At 39.8% G+C, this 22,539-nt stretch overlaps 1 protein-coding gene across 1 annotated transcript in view; it reads left to right on the top strand.

Moving 5' to 3' along the window:
• LOC124606171 overlaps window positions 1–7,986 on the top strand; it is a 125,403-nt gene extending 117,417 nt beyond the window's left edge. The window contains exon 19 of the mRNA XM_047138141.1: window positions 3,077–7,986. The gene's annotated coding sequence lies outside the window, so the exon portion shown is untranslated. The remainder of the gene's footprint in view (window positions 1–3,076) is intronic.
• The last annotated feature ends 14,553 nt before the right edge of the window (window positions 7,987–22,539 follow it).

The following is a 22,539-nucleotide window of genomic DNA, read 5'->3' as shown; positions in this document are numbered from 1 at the left end:
ACTTAGCTGATCGGGAATTTATAAAGTAACGTGATGCACTCGCTTCAACAAATACTTCAGACTTGATAATGTTAACAAGTCAGCTATAGTGAAAAACATAGATGAAACAACACACAGTGTTTCAATAGAAACCATCTTAAAGTAATGTGTACTTTTGAGAAGAGCTGAAGAATGGACATCTTGGAGGAAGTTGAAATATTCAAGTGGAAAAATGAGATCCTAAATGTAATTACAATATGTTAAGAACCCATATTTCTTCACCAACTTTAATTCAATACTATTAAAATAGAAAATCTGTAAAAATGATAATGTATTAGTGTTGGTGTTCGACCAATACATTTGTAATCCTTTAAAATAACTTTTACACTACTATTTTCAAAAATAACATTATCATTCTCTCTTATGGTAATATATTTCAACATCAGAGGTAAGATAGCTAAGATAGCTTTGTGGAGGAGACATTGCAACTGGCTGACAACACCAGTATTGACTTACTGATAATAAAAACAAAATGAGGAGTGATGTGTTTTGTGTGTCCTTTGGAAATTTGTGAACAGTGGTTAGCAAGGCTCAAGGAACTATAACAATGCAGGTAACTGAAAACACCACAAGAAGACAGCCATTTTGTGTGAATGGAGTGAGTGATTACTAATTCTTATTTTATTTGAACAGACCTCTTATTAGGTTTTTCTACTCCTTCACTACAAGATGACCGCAGCACGTCAGAACTCAAAAAAACAATGTTAATATCTGTGTGTACTTACATTAAATATGTTTTGTATTGCGTTGCAACTTGAGGACAAATTTTGTACCTCAAAGCATGTTGTTTCATTAAATAATTTTAGCAGTTGACAAATTTTTTGACTTTTTCATAATCTGAGCTATATTCATATCTGTAAAATTACAAAAATAAACAAGCCCCCCCCCCCCCCCCCCCCCCACACACACACACACACACACACACACACTGAAAAGACAGGTGTGGAAGATTGGAAAGTGGTTCAGATAATTCATGAGAAAGGATCTAACAGTTCTGTAAGCAGAACCGTTTTCCTATTTTGAAATATTTCCATTGATAATACTTAGAATTTTGCCTCCCAGTTTTAATTTCCAAATTGAAATAGTAAATGTGTAAGTTATAGTGTCTTCTCCACTCTTGAAATACGAAACACAGCAGTAATATATGCACTGATAGGTGCTCAGACAAATTTGTGACATGCCATAAACTTTCAGATATAGGGCGTACTAAAGAATCTGTCACTTACTGTATGATGTGGTGTTCCTGTACTAGTGGCATACAAAATATTAGTAGGCAGCAGAACACACACTTAAAAGAAGGTAAAAGGACTGGAGAGTTGTAGGAAAAGGGGTAGATTCCAGGAAAGTCATTCAGAGCCGTGGCTCAGGAGAGACTTACTGCAGGCGATGAGAAGGAAAGACATCCCGTCTCCCCAGACCCATTGTTTTAGGTGATTTTCTTGAAATCTATTCCTTTTCCTAGACCTCTCCAGTCCTCATCCTTTACCCCTCATCCTTTACCCCTCATCCTTTACCCCTCATCCTTTACCCCTCATCCTTTACCCCTCATCCTTTACCCCTCATCCTTTACCCCTCATCCTTTACCCCTCATCCTTTACCCCTCATCCTTTACCCCTCATCCTTTACCCCTCATCCTTTACCCCTCATCCTTTACCCCTCATCCTTTACCCCTCATCCTTTACCCCTCATCCTTTACCCCTCATCCTTTACCCCTCATCCTTTACCCCTCATCCTTTACCCCTCTTCCTTTAGCCCTCTGCCCTCTTCCTTTAGCCCTCTGCCCTCTTCCTTTAGCCCTTCTGCTTGAAGGAGGAGCCACTGGTTTGGAAAGCTTGCCTAGTCGTAACCTTCTTTTATGTGTGGGTTCTGCTGCCACCTTTGAGTAGATTTTTTATTTATCCATCCAGTTACATTATTTTGTCAAAATTGATTGTTTTCATTGTTGTAGGATATTAGTAGGGAGTTATGCCCTGTCAAGGAAGTATGGGATGCAAAACAGCTAGAGATCAGGCACTCCACTTTGGCTTCCATCGATGAGCCATGATCTGTGGTAATTATGTAATCCTTAGATGTTCAGTGTACTGTTGGTGCCCAGTTGGATTAAATTCCAGGGCATATCACAGCCACTCTAGTTGACCAGTGCACTCGTACCATGTGTTCTTGACCACCAGCTGGGGGGTGGTTCGGAATGCACTAAATATACACTTACTATTCTAACCTCCTAACTAGGATGTCACCCAAGATTAACATGATGGAGTTGCAGTATTGCATATTAAATATATCAGATGTTTAGGTGACAGGACTCATTGTCAAGGCCAAAAATGTAACTCGCTGTGTTCTGTTTGGTGGTGCTTGGGGGTGGGGATGCAGATGTGTCTGGCAGGTCACTGTGCATACAGATGCTGTACACAGTTGGGTGGGATGTGTGTGACCTAGTCAGCTGTGATATCTGTAGCCTGGAAGGTGATGCACTGGTTGGAATTTTTTGGGTGCTTAAGACAAGATAACAATCCTTCACTAGCTTGTGGTGTGGCTTGTTGTCAGTCATTCCTGCACTGCCATTGAATGTTTTCTCTCTGCTGAAATATTCTCTGTAGAAACAAAATTATGATAAAGATGTTGTTCAACTCCTATTTCAATTTGTAATGACTGTGGCTGGTCTCTAGTTTGCCACTAATCTAGCCATAATTAATGAAAGCCAAAAGTATTAGCTGTGTTATCCTTCGTCATTAAGACATTCACAGTGCACACTCAGAACCATCATACTGCATACCTGTGTCCATATACATTATGCATGTAGACCAAGCGATCTCACGCTGGTGTGCCATGTATTTCTTATATGCTATTCACTGTCACAATAACACAATTCAATTTTTCTTACAATTTTGGTTCACTAAAGTGACACTCCATATTTGATTAAAAGTGCATAAAAACCAACAGTGTTAAGTGGCCAATACATTTTACCTTAAATAATTTTTAGTTTCTTACAGAGATTACCCCATAATATCAGATGAAAGATATATTCTTTTGCTGACAGTGAATTTTTCTAGGTTGTTGCCGTGAAGAATGCTTCATGCAGAACAGAACCTGCCTGCCATCTTGGCTGTGAACTGGAGTGGAGCAATCGAAATCAGACGTCACGTTCCACAACAGTGGCTCTCAAAATGCACTTCAAAGCCTTACCAGTTGTGACATTTCCCTTAAAGTATCTTCTTTGAATGGCGATGTCGTGCTTCGAAAGAATGGGTTTCTTGTGATTCTGCTGTATTGTTACTGAAATGAGATGGAATGGAAACAGTGTTAAAGTATCTGCTTTCATGAATACAGGCAGGCTTGAAGTTTGCATATTTTCCTGGTTAAGTTGGAGATGCTGGTTGCCATGAAATGGTTTTTTAGCAGTTCAGTGGGCTGTTGGTATCCAGAAAATGAGGGCTTGCTCTGGGTGCCAGTGACAGGGTTTTTGCCATTCATTGTGACATACTACGGAGTTCTCATTTTGTTAAGAGGAATTATTTCTTAAGAACTGCAGTTTTTGTCTGGCTAGTCTCAAGCATTTCTGATATGGAAGTGCACAGTATTTTTAAATTTTATCAAGGTATAATATTCTAAGCACTATTTTTGCCATAATTCTTTAAGACTTTTGTCTGTCATAATATAAAATTTTGTGACTTTTTAGAAACTGTGCAAGATTGTTCAGTGCATGGTTATGATAAATGGTCATTAAGTTTATTTACATTTTATGCAATGAAAATATTTTATTTAGTGACATCACCTCATTTTATTTTATGAAAGTATTTTTAGAGGCAGAACTGTTTTAACACGTAACCATATTGTAAATATTTTCATTGTGTACTGAACCCAGAAACCATCTCAGACACACTAATCAATGCGACAATCTGTCCATTACTGAAATGTGAGATGTAAAATTGTATAAGTAAATTGTTATGCTATGTAGATGTCCTACACATTTCAGTCTTTGCTTTTGAGAAAATTCAGGAAATTTTGCCAGTTTTGCAGATTTGAGTGCCTTACTACAACAGAAATGCTTTAAAATCCTTTGAATATACTTAATTTAACTCCAGCACCAATTTTCACTCAGTGTGTTAATATTCATGTATCTGGAAAACACTTTAAATGTTTCTGGAAATAAAATTTTTCACATGTAAGCTATGTTCTTTAGTGCAGAAAAGTTACTTGTATTGCACCGTTAGCTCTGAGTAAATTTCATCATCGACTACCAAAAAAGACTTCTTGTTCCTTACTGATTTTTAAAAAATTTTTGTAGAGCATTTTATATTGTTGACTGTATCTTGTTGAAATCCATAAGCAGATTAATAACAGTGCTGAGCATAGTTCTAATAATACTAGGGCATAATGTCACTGGGAAATATTATACACTTCATAGCAAATAGAGAGAGAGAAAAAAATTATATAAAAGTTGTATTGCCTTTCATCTGTTTTTTTCAAAGTGTCTCTAGACACAAAGAAGAATTTTCTGATGTTACCTCATTGTGGAGTTTTATTCCCCCATTGTCTTGAGTATTTGTTGCGTTGACATCTTTATTCTATAGAGTTCAGTTATGAGAAAAACCCACTGGATTTTTTGATGATGGACGTCGTACCAGTACTCTGGTACTCTGTGCAATGTAACTAGTCATTTCCGGCATTGAAGGTATTGTGTAAAGTATGTGCCACTAATATGCACCCGATTAATTGCTTTGATAGAGTTGTTGAAAGTTTTGTTGATATTGATAAATCTCTCATTTTTTTTATTTACTTGCATGTTCTTGACACAATCACTATGGTATGGCTTGCTATGGTTTGAATTAGTTGATGCTTTCTATAGTTTACATCAGTATTGCCCCTTCCCTCCCTCTCTCCCTCCCTCTCCCTCCTCCCTCTTCCTGTGTCACACACACACACACACACACACACACACACACACACACACACAATGATAAAGGTTCTTGTTTCAACAGCTGTTAGTGATTTCATAAGACTGTTAAACGTGTGTCTGGGATGGTTAGATGTGGTAATTGCAGTATTCTCTTTGGTAAATGTCATTATGTAATCATTGTGGAGAACTATGAAATTAATAATAGAAAGTACAGCTATTTTCTTCACTTAACCTTTATTAATTTCACTTTAGAACTACAAACTATGATGAACTGCATAAGCATGATAATTTTATTATCACCTTTAAAAAGTCTTCATGTCAGAAAGCAATGGCCATGTAATAACTATTTTTACTAACAGTATTTGTGTCATATCTTCACATTTATTTGTAGCAGCCCACATTCTTTAATACAGTCAATATTGTTTTTACTTTTGTAGATTTGTACATAGAAAAGTAAAGAAATTTTTTCACAGTTTCTAATTGATATAGACGTAAGTGATAGACTGTAAGGTTACAATCATGAATACTTCAATGCCAAATGTAATGTGAATTATGTTATGTATTATATGTTTTACTGAAATTTTTAAGTTCATAGGTGAAATTGGCACAAAACAGTTGACAGTGTGGAACACATAGCTATTTAATCTATTCACTGTCCCAAAAAAAAGTTAGTTACCTTTCCTTTTAGAATTTGCGCACTGCTTGTTTGTCATCTTTCCTTATCCACTTCTCATCCATTGTTGTCCCTTCTCAACTTCCATTCCATTTGTATTTAATCTATACCTTTCTTATATTTGCTCCCCCCCTCCCCCCACTCCTCTCTCTCTCTCAATGCCCAATTTCACATATGCAACCGTATTTCAGTATTTTTTCAGAATGCAGTTTTGTAACAATACAATAATTGTATTCCTTCCAATATGCTTGAAACTCGTGTGTGTGTGTGTGTGTGTGTGTGTGTGTGTGTGTGTGTGTGTGTGTGTGTGTGTGTGTGTAGCTGACTATATTTTCTATTTGTAATATGATGATGAATACAGTTGCAAATCAAAACAAAAAAATTAAAAATGAGTATAGAGATTGGATAAATGAGTGAGACATTACACTAGATGGAGTTTAGTGTTATCTTATGTTTTTAAAAATCAGACATCTGTGCCAGAAAGTATACAAATGGAGAACATAGGGAGTGAACTAGCATGCAAAAATTTACCTGATGGGAATTGGAAGAAAACATTTCCATCGAACAGGACAGATCACAACTGTTAATTACAAGTTTGAAGAGTACACAGAAAATGCCCTGAAATTATATAAATCTGACTTGGAAGAACCTTGGAATCGGCAGCTATCCATTATAGAGTAACATTTGTAGACAGTTAACTACGTAGGTACATTAACTGAGTTTGGTGTAAGTACTGACTTTTTTACTCATTTAGAAGTTGGGGTTAATATCTTTATTGAAGTGTAATACTATTTTCTGTAAGTAACTGTTCCCTTGTCCTCCCACAAAGCCTTATTCCATGGAGACAACTATGTGATATATGAAGAAAGGCTTACATACCAAAACACAGTACCATTGAAACTTTTTGATCACCACCATTTCATAAAAATTGCTAATATTATTATTGTGATCATTTTAAAAGAGGACAGAACAATTTCTGAAAATATGAATAATGGTCATTTTAAGTCTTTCCACATTCCGATGGCCTTGGAAGACAAATGCTATTTACTCCCCATGTGGAAAAATGTGACTTTACATGCCCTTCATTTCCAAGTTCTCCATTTGTCACTTTTGAAGCGATGGAAAACTTTAAATAGTTGTGTAATGTGTTTATCTACTGTATCATGAGTTGGCACATCACTTACTTCTTAGAGGATGTCATTCACTTATTTACTTGTTTCTCGGCAAGATAAACTGAATAAATCTGTTTCTCTATAGGAAAAAGTTACAGAAAGTGACATCATTTGTGTTGTTAATAGTATTATGAAGCTTAGTTCCTAGAAACAGCTGACTTAAAAAATGTCTTCTTCTTTCTGTCTGTGCCTTCTTTATTTTTAAATGGAAAAATGAAAAAGTAGACTGATAATTATACATGGAAAACAGTTGTTTCAGATATAATACCACAAGTGAGCTGTGGCATGTTTAGTTAATGTAAGAGCCATTTTTCTGCATTTAGCAGTTGTATTAGTAATACAGTTTGAGCCTTCAGCTTCGGAGTCAGATATTGATATGTGGCATAGAAAAAAAAGTGAGTGGATCATTTTCTTATTTACTGTGTTGTTTTCTGTCACTCTTTAAAGATTTGGTTTGTGTAAATTTCACTTGCTGGCACCAGTGCCTTCACTTTTATAAATTTTGCCCCCTTAAAATTTCCTTAATTTTTGGTTATTTTGGTGATAGTAATGTGATTAGAAGAAGTCATATTTCATTTGTTGTGAAATATAAAAGAAGTAAACTGACATGTACAATAGATTCTGCACAATTTTATTAGTAGCAATTTAGATTGAGAAATAACTTTGATTTGTAGACTAACCTTGGACTAAAATCTCTCATTTCTTGAGAGACAGGTGTTTAACATTTGTGTTCAGTATTACTTTATCTTTTTATGAGGAATTAAATTCTGAGGCATCATTGTAATTCCTCTTTCTTCGGCCATTCATTCTAATAATCTAGTCAGAATAAAATCTTTGATTATAACTAATATAAAAATGTAATAATTAAAATTAAGACAGTGATGGAAACCATAGTGATTGTTGTGTACAGAATGTTGAAACTGGAAGAAGTCGTAAACAAACTATCCTATATTTCGTACAAATAAAAAAGTGATTGCCAGAAGAATCACTTGAACTTGAATCTTAACAGCCAAGTCTGTTTGAAGAAAACACAATGTGGTTGCATGTGTTAATGAAATAGCTCGGAAGAACTTTGTTGCCACTGTGATGAGTTCATTTGTTTGTTGAGGGAGAGAGATCTCCATATGTTAGTGTGTAAACGTGTACTGTATGTCACTTGTTGATACATGGTCAGATTTTAAGTTACAATATACATTTAAACAAAACTACTGTGTTTCTTTCTGTTGTTCCATTTAATGAGTGTCCAGAATTAAGACATCACCACAATGTTCTGATGGCACTGAATGGACAGTGCAAACACATGGATGAAGTAAGTATGCTTGTCACATGTGATATTGAAGAACTAATGATTAACAGTTTTGATTTAGCAATTTCATTTTGTTGAAACTAAAAAAAAAGGTGATGTTGTTATCTGCCGAGAACAGCATCACTTTTAGTCAACTTATGTAAACTGTTTTTGTTTAGAACAACATTTTGTGGAAATGTTTACTAAAGAATTATGTGTAAATAATTATATATTGTGAAAGTGTACATTAATCATTTTTAGCTATTGTGACAGTGTTCATGGTATCTCCAGTTTTTTTTTTTTTAAGCAGACTGACTCACTTCTAGTGTACATTTTCAAACATGACACTATAAGACTTAAGTGTTAATTTTCTGGCACACACAGGTGGAAGATCTGGTCTGCAAAATTAAATGGCCACACTGAATCTTGCCTATTCAGTAAATTTTCCCATCAGAATAATTTCTTATTTCAGAATATAAATGTTAATGTATCTATAACTCAGACAGAAATACTTGACATCACTGTTTATCAAGTTCTGAATGGTTTTTCTGATGATGATAAGCTAAAGCAGTAGACAAAAAGCTCAAATCCACAAGATATACACTGAAGCTGCATGTGAGACTGTTTGGGCAAGACTAAGTATCGGGGGAGGGGGGGGGGGGGCATAAAATGGTAACTGGATCCTTCTATCTCCCACAACACTCATCTCTTGATGTAAATGAAAATTTTATAGAAAGGCTCAGTTCACTTGTACATAAGTTCCACAAACATACTGTAATCAGAGGTGGAGACACTATTGTCCAATAATTAATTGGAAAAATTATAGTTTTGCTTGGGGTGGGCATGATAACACATCCTGTGAAACATTACCAAATACCTTCTCTGGAAACTACCTAGAACTGGTAGTTAGGAACACCACTCATGATGGAAATATCCTGGATCTAGTGACAACAAATAGACCTGACCGCTTTGAGGATGTCCACATTGAAACTGGTATCAGTGACCATGACACAGTTGTAATAGCAACAATGATTACCAAAGTACAAAGGATGACTAAAACAAGCAGAAAGAAATACATATGTTCAGTAAACTAGATAACAAAATCAGTAGTGTCATATCTCAATGAGGAACTTGAAACTTTCAGCACAGGGCAGAAGCATGTAGAGCAACTATGCCTCAAGTTTAAAAGAATAATTGATCATGAACTGGACAGATATGTATCCAGTAATGGGAGGGACCCTCTGTAGTATACACTCACTGTAAAAAACTTATAAGAAAACAGAAATTACTAAATAATAGGTATAAAACAAAGTCTAGTGCTATAGGTAGTGAGATGCTAAATGAAACTCATTTGTCTGTCAAGAGGACAATGTGTGATGCCATCAGTAACTAACATAGCAGAATACTGTCAAATGATATTTCATTAAACCCAAAGAAATTTTGATCATATGTGGCACCAAAGTTAGTGTCCACTCAGTTGTGATCTGAGACAGGGACTGAATATGAGGGTAGTAAAGCAAAAGCTGAAATGCTTAACTACATTTTCAATTGTTCCTTTACAAAGGAAAACCCAGGAGAATTGTCCAGTTTAATCAATGTACCACTGGAAAGATGAAAGAAATAAGTATTAGTGTCTGTGGTGCTGAGAAACAGCTGAAATCATTAAAATTGAACCAAGTTCGAAGGCTGGATGAAATTCCTGTCAGATTCTATACTGAATTTGTGACTGAGTTAGACCCCCCCCCCTTTTCTGTAATCTACAGTAGATCCCTTAAACAAAAAACCATACCCAGTTCTTGGAAAAAAGCACGCGTCCCACCTATCTACTAGAAGGGTAGTAGAAGTGATCTACGAAGCTACTGCCCAGTATCCTTCATATGGATTTGTTGTAGAATCTTAGAACATATTCTGAACCAAACATAATGAGTTAACTGAACAGAATGACCTCCTCAATGCCAATCAGCATAAATTCTGGAAACATCAATCGTGCAAAATCCAACTTGCACTTTTCTCACATGACATACTGACAGTCTTGGATCAAGGCTGTCATGTAGATGCAGTATTTCTTGATTTCTGGAAAGTATTTGACTTGGGGCCACTCCTATGCTTATTGTCAAAACTAAGATTGTATGGGGTATCAAGTTAAATTTGTGACTGGACCGAAGACTTTTTGGTAGGGAGGACGCAGTATATCATCTTGGATGGAGAATTATTGTCAGATGTAGAGGTAACTTCAGGTGTGCCCCAGGGAAGTGTGTTGGGGCACTTGCTGTTCATGTTGTATGTTATTGACCATGCAGACAGTTCTGATAGTAACCTCAGGATTTTTGCAGGTGATGCAGTTATTATTATTGAAGTACTATTGAAAGAAGCTGCATAAATTTTCAGTCAAATCTTGATAAGATTTCAAAGTGATGCAAAGATTGGCAAACTTCCTTTAAATATTCAAAACATTTAAAACTGTGCACTTCACAGAACATGGTATCCAATGACTATACATCAGAAAGGTGCTGTTGGAATTGGCCAACTCATACAAATACCTGGACATAAAAATTTGTAGGGATGAAATGGAATGATCACATAGGCTAAGTCATGGGTAAAGCAGGCAGTCAGCTTCGGCTTATTGGTAGAATACTGGGAAAGTGCAATCAGTCTGTAGATTCCTTGCAAATCATTTGTGTAACTGATTCTAGAATAATGGTACCAAATAGGACTAACGGGGGTATTGAACATAGACAGACAAGGGCAGCACGAATGATCACAAGTTTGTTTGATCCTTGGGAGTGTGTTGCGGAGATACTGAAGGAACTGAACTGGAAGCCTCTTGAAGATAGACGTAAACTACCCTGAGAATGTCTATTAACAAAGTTTAAAGATCCAGCTTTAAATGATGACTCTAGGAATAAACTACAATCTCCTACGTATTGCTCACAAAAGGATCGTGAGGATAAGATTAGAATAATTACTGTGAATGGAATGGCAACGTACCATCTACCATGCTCATCATGGTGGTATGCAGTGTGTAGATGTAGATGTAAACAACTATAGAAAAGATGTTGTAAAGAGGTTAAAACAAGAAGAAACTGTTCAGGCATTCGTGTTTCCCAAATGCCATCTGGTATACACCTAGAAATGGCAAGTTACATACTTCGCTGTTCTGTGTTCTCTTAGTAGTATAGTCCTTAAATTTAATGTGTGTTTTTTTCTCTATTTAAGTGGTTTATTCTTTCATTTTGTAACTAAGTCTAAATTCAGGCAATCTGTAGTTCACTATTCATTCACTTGTTTGTGAAGAGCGAGGAATTTTTCATTTTGAGCCTAGTGTGTGTCAGTCAGGTTCCTACAGCCATCTGATGCACACCTGGAAAGAGCAAATTACATATTTAGCTTCTTCTCTGATTTCTTAGTAATATAGTTATTAAATTCAGTGCTTTTTTTCTGTCTGAGAGTTTCATTCTTGCATTTACATAACTAAAGTGTTACCAGGCAGTCTGTAGCGTAGTTTTCATTTGTGCTGGACAGCCAGCTTCACGGCTCATAAGGCCTCAACCTCCATTGGTGCCATGTCAGGAGGTTAGCAAATTGTATATCTGGATTTCTGTCTCTGCTTTTATAGATAGTTCTTAAGTTTGTAATACTGAAATGGGATGGATGTGTCCATGCTGTGTATGGATGCAGGAGTAGCTGGCCACAGTTTGTTAACTGTTGAATGTGCTTTTAGCTATAATCAGTCGTCTTCAGGCTGCTGCCTCGTGGTGAAAATCTGGTAGAGAATATGATGCACTGCACGAGGCACCTCAGGTGGTGTTCGTTTCTCACATGAGCTCTGCTGCCAAGGCACCTCCCAGTGTACCCAAGACAAAGGATCTGCCCTCACAGGAAGACGAGTAGTCGATGGTAACATGTTGGTGTTCCTTGAGACGGAGGGCCAATCCAGTGTGGAGGCTGACCATCTGGCCTCACCCATTCATCCTGCAAGTGGACTGGTGGCTATTCTTCCAGCAGGGTCCAAGCAGGCATGTGGGGAATGGATTTCCTAGTTATCAGATGCTCCAAAGTTAGGTGTGATGTGGAGGAGGCCTAGCCTGTAGCTATTGAGCACACAGGGTGCAGCCAGCCATCTGCAAGTTTGGAGCAATGTGGAGGATTTCAACCAAAGGTTTTGTCGACACTCTGATGGTCATGGCTGCAGAGTTCTGGACATGTGTTATCAGTGGGGTAATATTAGGACTTCCATTGACAGGTCAGGGGGCACTACAAAAAGGAAGCAGCATCTGTGGTAGCAGAGTAGAACATGGTGTTCTTTCAGGCTAGGTGACAGGTTGAGGTTCTCAGGTGAATAGTTGTCAGATGACTTCCAGATTGCAAAATCAGTCTGCATTCAGAGTAGACACTTTGACTGTCAAAATTGTATGTGTAAATTGGTGAAATATTAGTAACAAAGTTCCCAAATTTACTTCCTTCCTGGAAACTTCTCATGCTCAGATTGTTCTCAGGACCAAGAGTTGGTTGAAATCTGAAGTAGAAAGCTGAGATATTTAGTAATTCGTGCAACATATATCAGAGAGATGGATTATGCACTGTAGGAGGGAGTCTGTGAATTGCAGTTTACAAAAATTTTCTCTCTACTGACGTTGAATTTGGCGTGAAGTTATCTGGTTATGTATAACAGGGAAAATCGGGTTACTTGTCACATGTTTTTAGTGGCCACCTTACTCCTCTCTAATGGTTTTAGTCATAGACATTAAGTCTATGGTCAATAGTGCAGAAATACCCAGATCATCCAATATTAGTTGGAACCAACTTTCACCTATCGAATACAGAGTGGGACATCTATGGATTCATTGCTGTGTCTACAGACAAAAGTCTTGTTCTTTTGAACACAGTTTTCCAAAAACTGTTTTGAGCAGCTAGCTTGTCAGCCCACATGCCATGGAAATATTTTACACCTCGTAGCTACGAACAGTCCTGCTCTAATCAACAGCATCAGTATTGAGAGAGGTGATCATGATGTTATTGCCATGGCTTTGGTTACTAAAGTTAATAAAGCAGTCAAGAGGGTTGGGAGAGTATTTCTATTAGAAAGAACATACAGACATTATTAACGTCCCAATTAGACAATGAACTGACCTCATTTAGTGGCAGTATGATGGATGTAGAGGAATTAGGGACAAAGTATAAACAAACAGATAAACAGACTGTGAATCATACTCTGGAGAAGTATGTACCAAGTAAATGGATTAAGGATGGAAAGGACCACTGTGATTTAACAATGGTTAATGAAAAATGCTCAGGAAGCAAAGACTGTTGCCTTCTCACCTCAAAAGAGAATGTGCAAATGACCACAGGCAAAATTAACAGAAATTTGTGCATCTTTTAAAAACGTCAATGTGCAAAGCTAACAATGACCACCACCTTAGCAATAGATCTTGTCAAGAGCCTGAGAAAATTCTGGTCCTACATAAAGTTGCTAACTGGTTCTAAAGCTTCTATCCAGTCACTCAATGACCAATCTGGTGTGGCAATAGAAGGTAGCAAAAGGGACGTTTTAACTTTAACATTTAAGAAATGGTTCATGCAGCAAAATAATACAAACAGACCATCACACAGACTCCCATATGGAGGACTTAGCAGTAAGCATCTGTGGCATAGAGAAGCAACTGAAACATTTGAAAGCAAAGAAGTTGCCAGTTCCTCATGGAATCCCAATTAAGTTTTACAAAGAGTACTCTACAGCATTGGCCCCTCACTTAGCCTGCATTTATCATGTATCTCTCACCCGCGCAAAGTCATAAGCAACTGGAAAAATGTGCAGGTGACTGCTGTATATAAGAAGGGTAAAAGAACAGACCCGTGAAATTACAGTTTACTGGAGAATCCTTGAGTATATTCTTGGTTTGAATATAATAAATTTCCTTGAAGGTAAAAAGCTTTCGTTCCCCGAATCGGCACAGTTTTATAAAGCATTGTTTGTGCACTATGGTTGATATTTTCTCACAAGATATTCTGCGAACTATAGATGAAGGCCAACAGCCAGATTCCATAGTCCTAGACTTCCAAAAAGCATCTTGACACAGTGCCACCCAGCTGACTATTAAAGAGGCTACAAGAATATGGAACAGGTTCCTAGATATGCGAGTGGCTTGATGACTTCTTAAGTAACAGAACACAGTATGTTGTCCCTCGACCATGAGTTTTCATCAGAGACAAGAGTAGAATCAGGGGTGCCCTAAGGGCGTGTGATAGGACATATATGTAAATGATACGGCAGACAGGGTAAGTAGTGGTCTGCGGCTCTTTGCTGATGATACTGTGGTATATTGGAAGGCATTGAAGATGAATGTCTGTAGGAGAATACAAGATGGCTTAGACAATTCTAGTTGGTCTGATGAATGTCAGATAGCTCTAAACATAGAAAAATGTAATTAATTGCAGATGTTAAGGAAAAACAAACCCTTAATGTTCGAATACATCATCAGTTATGTCGCTTAAATATCTAGGTGTAACTCTGTAAAGCAATAGGAAATGGAAAGAGCATGTAAGGATTGTAGTAGGGAAGGTGAATGGCCAACTTTGGTTTATTGGGAGAATTTTAGGTAAGTGTGTGAAATATCAGTGGACACCCCTGATAAAGGAGCAACTGAATGGGTATGGAAAGATGCAGGCCATTTATCAGAAGTCATTTGTTACTTCACAAGAGTCCAACAATATTTTATTGCACAGATAAATTTTATAATTCAGCTGCCTGGCAAAAAACACTGGCCAAAGTTGAGTCACATAATTCTGAAAGTATATTTGATCAATCAGAGAAGGCTGCCTGGCAGAAACGTTTCTTCTGAATTCTCTTACTCCATCTTACCCCATACATAAATAGCATTCTTCAAACATACACTAAAAATGGAAACTCTTCAGTTCAGATTTACAGCTAAACAACACACAAATAGGTTCAATATAAATAAATAAAAAATATTTTTTTTATAACACTGGCCAAAACTGAATCACATAATTCTGAAAACATATTTGCAAGATACTGATGTGGAAAAACAATAAAATACCATTTAACAATTGACCATTACTGCAATATTAAACTATAACATTAAAAACTAAACTTCAGACAGGGAAACCATGGAAGGTGCAGGTATGGCACGCCAGGTCTGAAGAAGGTGGTTTAGAATAAGAAGCACTACTGGATAAATTAATGTCCTATTGCTAAGAGATAGAAACTCAACTGAAGTGGGATGCCACAACAAGCCAAGATGCCATAATGCATCGAAGGCTATGGTGAGACGGGAAGTAACATGCCGCCCATACCCATGTACACAGACGATGCACGGAGGCTACGCCTGGTAGACCAGCAGATAACAAATAACACCCCAGAGCAGTGCCTCCAAATGCTGTGAACAGCTTGGAAGTCCGACAGAAAACAAGCAAACATATAAATCATACATAATAATCACAGAACATATGAAAAGGCTCAGACCCCCCCCCCCCCCCCCCACCGCCCCCTCTCCCTGACTGTGACCAACTACCTGTCGTTGTTGTCAACAAGCTGCTGCAAGGAACTACATCTACATCTACATCCATACTCCGCAAGCCACCTGACGGTGTGTGGCGGAGGGTACCCTGAGTACCTCTATCGGTTCTCCCTTCTATTCCAGTCTCGTATTGTTCGTGGAAAGGAGGATTGTCGGTATCCTTCTGTGTGGTCTCTAATATCTCTGATTTTTTCCTCATGGTCTCTTCGCGAGATATACGTAGGAGGGAGCAACATACTGCTTTACTGCTTGACTCTTCGGTGAAGGTATGTTCTTGAAACTTTAACAAAAGCCCGTACCAAGCCACTGAGCGTCTCTCCTGCAGAGTCTTCCACTGGAGTTTATCTATCATCTCCGTAACGCTTTCACGATTACTAAATGATCCAGTAACGAAGCGCGCTGCTCTCCGTTGGATCTTCTCTATCTCTTCTATCAACCCTACCTGGTACGGATCCCACACTGCTGAGCAGTATTCAAGCAGTGGGCGAACAAGCGTACTGTAACCTACTTCCTTTGTTTTCGGCGTGCATTTCCTTAGGATTCTTCCAATGAATCTCAGTCTGGCATCTGCTTTACCGACGATCAACTTTATATGATCATTCCATTTTAAATCACTCCTAATGCGTACTCCCAGATAATTTATGGAATTAACTGCTTCCAGTTGCTGACCTGCTATTTTGTAGCTAAATGATAAGGGATCTATCTTTCTATGTATTCACAGCACATTACACTTGCCTACATTGAGATTCAGTTGCCATTCCCTGCACCACGCGTCAATTTGCTGCAGATCCTCCTGTATTTCAGTACAATTTTCCATTGTTACAACCCCTCGATGCACCACAGCATCATCTGCAAAAAGCCTCAGTGAACTTCCGATGTCATCCACAAGGTCATTTATGTATATTGTGAATAGCAACGGTGCTATGACACTCCCCTGCGGCACACCTGAAGTCACTCTCACTTCGGAAGACTTCTCTCCATTGAGAATGACATGCTGCGTTCTGTTATCTAGGAACTCTTCAATCCAATCACACAATTGGTCTGATAGTCCATATGCTCTTACTTTGTTCATTAAATGACTGTGGGGATCTGTATCGAACGCCTTGCGGAAGGCAAGAAACACGGCATCTACCTGTGAACTCGTGTCTATGGCCCTCTGAGTCTCGTGGACGAATAGCGCGAGCTGGGTTTCACACGACCGTCTTTTTCGAAACCCATGCTGATTCCTACAGAGTAGATTTCTAGTCTCCAGAAAAGTCATTATACTCGAACATAATACGTGTTCCAAAATTCTAAACTGATCAGTGTTAGAGATATAGGTCTATAGTTCTGCACATCTGTTCAACGTCCCTTCTTGAAAACGGGGATGACCTGTGCCCTTTTCCAATCCTCTGGAATGCTACGCTCTTCTAGAGACCTACGGTACACTGCTGCAAGAAGGGGGGCAAGTTCCTTCGCGTACTCAGTGTAAAATCGAACTGGTATCCCATCAGGTCCAGCGGCCTTCCCTCTTTGGAGCGATTTTAATTGTTTCTCTGTCCCTCTGTCGTCTATTTCGATATCTACCACTTTGTCATCTGTGCGACAATCTAGAGAAGGAACTACAGTGCAGTCTTCCTCTGTGAAACAGCTTTGGAAAAAGACATTTAGTATTTCGGCCTTTATTCTGTCATCCTCTGTTTCAGTACCATTTTGGTCACAGAGTGTCTGGACATTTTGTTTTGATCCACCTACAACTTTGACATAAGACCAAAATTTCTTAGGATTTTCTGCCAAGTCAGTACATAGAACTTTACTTTTGAATTCATTGAACGCCTCTCTCATAGCCCTCCTCACACTATATTTCGCTTCCCGTAATTTTTGTTTGTCTGCAAGGCTTTGGCTATGTTTATGTTTGCTGTGAAGTTCACTTTGCTTCCGCAGCAGTTTTCTAACTCGGTTGCTCTGTTCCATCTCTTACGATCTTGCTTGGCACATACTCATCTAACACATATTGTACGATGGTTTTGAACTTTGTCCACTGATCCTCAACACTATCTGTACTTGAGACAAAACTTTTGTGTTGAGCCGTCAGGTACTCTGTAATCTGCTTTTTGTCACTTTTGCTAAACAGGAAAATCTTCCTACCTTGTTTAATATTTCTATTTACGGCTGAAATCATGGATGCTGTAACCGCTTTATGATGGCTGATTCCCTGTTCTGCGTTAACTGTTTCAAATAGTTCGGGTCTGTTTGTCACCAGAAGGTCTAATATGTTATCGCCACGAGTCGGTTCTCTGTTTATCTGCTCAAGGTAGTTTTCAGATAACGCACTTAAAAAAATTTCACTGGATTCTTTGTCCCTGCCACCTGTTATGAACGTTTGAGTCTCCCAGTCTATATCCGGCAAATTAAAATCTCCACCCAGAACTATAACATGGTGGGGAAATCTACTCGAAATATTTTCCAAATTATCCTTCAGGTGCTCAGCCACAACAGCTGCTGAGCCAGGGGGCCCATAGAGACATCCAATTTCCATGTCTGAGCCTGCTTTAAGCGTGACCTTCACCCAAATCATTTCACATTTCGGATCTCCGTCAATTTCCTTCGATACTATTGCACTTCTAATCGCTATAAACACACCTCCCCCTTCACTGTCCAGCCTGTCTCTGCGGTATACATTCCAATCTGAGTTTAGGATTTCATTACTGTTTACGTCTGGTTTCAGCCAACTTTCTGTCCCTAGTACTATATGGGAGTTGTGACCGTTTATTAATGAGAGCAGTTCTGGGACCTTTCTATAGACGCTCCTGCAGTTTACTATTAGCACATTAATATTGTTATTCCCTGTTGCATTTTGCCTACTCCTACCTTGCCGCGTCTCAGGAGGCGTCTTGTCGGGCCTAGGGAGGGAATTCTCTAACCTAAAAAACCCCCATGTGCACTCCACACGTACTCCGCTACCCTTGTAGCCACTTCCGGCGTGTAGTTCACGCCTGACCTATTCAGGGGGACCATACATTTCTCCATCCGATAGCGGAGGTTGAGAAATTTGCACCCCAGATCTCCGCAGAATCGCCTGAGCCTCTGGTTTAAGCCTTCCACTTGGCTCCAAACCAGAGGACCGCGATTGGTTCTGGGAACGATACTACAAGTAGGTAGCTCCGATTCCACCCCGCGAACGAGGCTTTCCGCCTTCACCATTTCCGCCAACCGCCTGTACGAACTGAGGATGACCTCTGAACCCAGACGGCAGGAGTCATTGGTGCCAACATGAGCAACAATTTGCAGTCAGGTGCACCCAGTGCTCCCTATCGCCGCCGGCAGGGCCTCCTCCACAACTCAGATGAGACCCCCCGGCAAGCAGACAGACTGAACACTGGCCTTCTTCCCTGACCTTTCCGCTATCTCCCCAAGGGGCTCCATCACCCGCCTAACGTTGGAGCTCCCAATAACTAATAAACCCCTCCCCCCGTGTCCCTGCTCGGACCTTGCTGAAGGAGCAGCCACATGTCCACTCACAGGCAGAGCAGGCCATGCCACACGGCCAGCCTCCACATTTACCCTCCGCCTCGTGTGCCGCGAACGCCGCTGAACCTGCCACTCCCCTTGGGGAGAGGGTGGCCCAACTGCGCCCGGTACCCGCGAAGATGTCTCGACAGCAGGGACAGTGGGTGAAGCTGTAACACCTGGGGTGTACCATGCGATGCACCACACTCCCCACTGCCGATACACTCCGAGGCAACAGCCTGAAGACGGCTGACCGCGACCATCAACACGCACAGCTGTTCGCGAACAGTGGCCAGCTCCTCCTGCGTCCGTACACAGCAGTCACACATCCTATCCATCCTAAGGAATCAATTTACTGGAGAGAGTTAATCAACTTTTAACTAGACTGCTAATTCACTAAAGGCGGCTGATTGTTGACTAAACTGTGATTGGTAGCCACTTCTTGTAGAAAACAATGAAAATAGCACTACCTGTCTCTGGACTGTATTCAAGACAAACACTAGCACTACTGTGTCTGACTAAAGGGACTCTCTCTGACTGTATTCAAAACAAACACGAAATCTATGGAACACTATTACTAGCACTCAACAATTAAAGCTTCCTAAAAGCAAAAACACACGGAAGAAGAAGTGACAAGTAATAAAAATACAGTTAATACTTAAATTAAGGTAGCTCGCTGCACAGCAGACGTGAAGGAGGCGGCTCAACTAACAGGTGACCGAAGCACCACCTGCCAACTAGACAGAGATAGATTGCACCGGTTGGCAAAGATGTAAAAACAAGAATGAGCCAACACAGCTCAAACTCCCCCACTACAGACAAACACACTGCTCCCTGCTCCTCTCTACAGGTGCCCATTAGGTGGACCCAATTAGTGCTCCTGATTGGGCTAACATGGACCCTCAAAGTTTTCCCAGTCTAGGGGTGATGCACCAGAAGGTTTACGGACTCGAAACCCTCAGAACCTACATTGGCTTAGAAATCATGGGGATGAGCTTATTAGAGCCAGCTCCTGTTGAGTTTCACAAGGGATTAAAATTTTGGAAGAAGATCCTGTGTTCTGGCTTAATCTGAAAGAGTCACCTCCCCTGATTATAATGCTTCTTCAGGCGGTTATGGGCTAGTTAAAATTTCTCTGGGCCTGCCCCCAATTCTGCTTAATCAATTGTTTCGGGTAGAAGACAAGTGATGTTCCAAAGGTTGAACAAGGGAGAATTAAGAGGGAATGCAAGCATTGAGGTGGCTGGGACTGCCCCAGAGGACTTCGTGCTCAGCGGAATTAAAAGCAAGGTTGGTCCAAGGAATGGAACTATCCCACATGGTCTGAGACCTAGAATGTAAATCATAAGAGCAGCCTTAAGGTTTTTATTAACCCTTTCCACAAAGGAAGACTGCGGGTAACAGGGAGTGGTGGTGATATGCTTGATGCCACTGCCAAAACAAAACCACTTAAAATCCCTGGAAATGAAAGTGAGTGCTTTATCACTCACTATCGCCCTAGGATGGCCAAACAGAGAAACTATTGTTAGTAACAGGTGATGTCATCACCTAGGTAGTAAGGAGCCAAAGAAAATGGGAGACGGGTGTCCATAATGACTAGAATGTAATGGTTCCCATCCTTAGTACAGGGTAAGGGCCAACGTTATCAATAAATAGCTTATCCATGGGGTACTTGTCTCGTTCTGAACAAAACAGGCCTCAGTTTGAATTGAAGTTAGGTTTGGTGATTTTACAAAGTTCACACTCCCACACTTGACAGCGAACCTCCCTGGAAAGATTGGGTCAGGTGACATGGTACCAAATCTTCACAATAGTTTTGTGGATGCCTAAGGGGTCTTGCAACAGAGAACCATGATACTAAAGAAAAATGTACGGAATGAGCTCGATAGGGCAAACAAATTTTGGGTTGCAAGGGCCTACCCACTTCCAGGAAAAGAATGCACATTTGTGAGGTATATCCTGGAACCAAAATACCAGGAAGGAGCTGCCTACAATTACGGGATAGGTTGGGGTCTTGATCTTGCTAACCTTTCAAATAATCAAAAAGCAGGGGAACCTCAGTAAGAAGGATGCGGAACTGGCTCATTATCTTCCCCAAACACCCAACAAAGTGCGGAGATACTGACAGCCCACCTAGCAATTCTTTCTGTCATTCTAGGCTGAGCAAGGACCCACCTAAGATCTTGATTGTCTGTCTCAAGATCAAATTCCTGGTGTGAGAGGGAACAACACAGCCAATGCCTCGCACTCATAAATAGAGTATCGAAGTTCGGGGCTGGCCAATCTTCTAGAGATATAAGCAAGGGTGCGTCTCTATTCCTCTACCTTCCTGAAGCAACACCGTGGCCACACCGGCACTGGATGCATCGATTTGGGCAGTAAACCTTTTCTCAATGTTGGGGATAGCGAAGACTAGAGGGTTAGTTAACCATGCTAACAAACCTGGCAATAGCTTTCGTTTTTTACCACTTCGACAGTTTAGTGGCAAGACCAGGCTTCCGTAACCTGATCAAAACTTGATGGAGGTGTTCAGGATGTTGACTGAATGACTGACTATAAAAGAGTATGTTTCCCACATAGTTATAGACACACCAGAACCTCAAATCCACCAGCGTATGGTCCAGTAACTAAGACGGGATAGCTGCACCAATAGATAAGCCAAAAGGAACCCTGTTGAAATCATACAGGTTCCAGTCAGTACAGGAAGCAGTGGCCAGCTTGGAGTTCTCTGTAAGAGGTAACTGATAATACGCTTGGTTTAAATCTAACACTGTAAAATAAGCAGCACTGGAAAACCACGTAAAGGCATTATGAACGTCGAGAAGTGGCACTGACTCTTAACACTACTTTCTTATTTAGGACACAATACTCAACCACTGTTGTATAACTGCTGTCTGACCCTTTGGGACCAAAAGGGTCAGGGAGGCCTAGGGTGAAGTAGATGGTTGAATGACGTCCTGATGAAGCTTAAGATTTAACTTCTTGCAAAGGACATCCAGCTTGGGTGGAGGTAAGTGGTAAGGTGCCTGTCGTTCCAGAATGTCATCAGCTAGTCAGATCTTACACTGAATCAAATTAGTAGCACTGAGTCTAACAGATAACACATCAGAAAACTCATGCAAAACACTTAACAATTCCTGCACTTCATTGACAACCAGATGGCCAACATCAAATTGGGGACCCTAAAGCTGAACAGAATTAATGCTACTGGCAAAACGGCACAAACAAAAAAGCACTATTTTCTCTAAGGAAGAAAATTTAAAAAGTGTCATGCCCAAAATAAAGCATGAGGTTCCCCTTTATTTCTCCAAGCAGAGGTAACGCTTGCCCATTGTAGTATGACATATCTGCGAAGGAGAGCACAGAGTGAAACGTAACAGTCCAATTAAAACTAATAAAAACACATAAATTTTAACCACAAACAGTAGTTTCTGACATAGTGGTGTATG

The sequence above is a fragment of the Schistocerca americana genome, chromosome 1 (genome assembly GCF_021461395.2).
Source record: "Schistocerca americana isolate TAMUIC-IGC-003095 chromosome 1, iqSchAmer2.1, whole genome shotgun sequence".
In the NCBI taxonomy this organism is placed as follows: domain Eukaryota; kingdom Metazoa; phylum Arthropoda; class Insecta; order Orthoptera; family Acrididae; genus Schistocerca; species Schistocerca americana.
The sequence above is the reverse complement of the archived record's forward strand: the minus strand, read 5'-3'. Positions and strand labels throughout refer to the sequence as shown.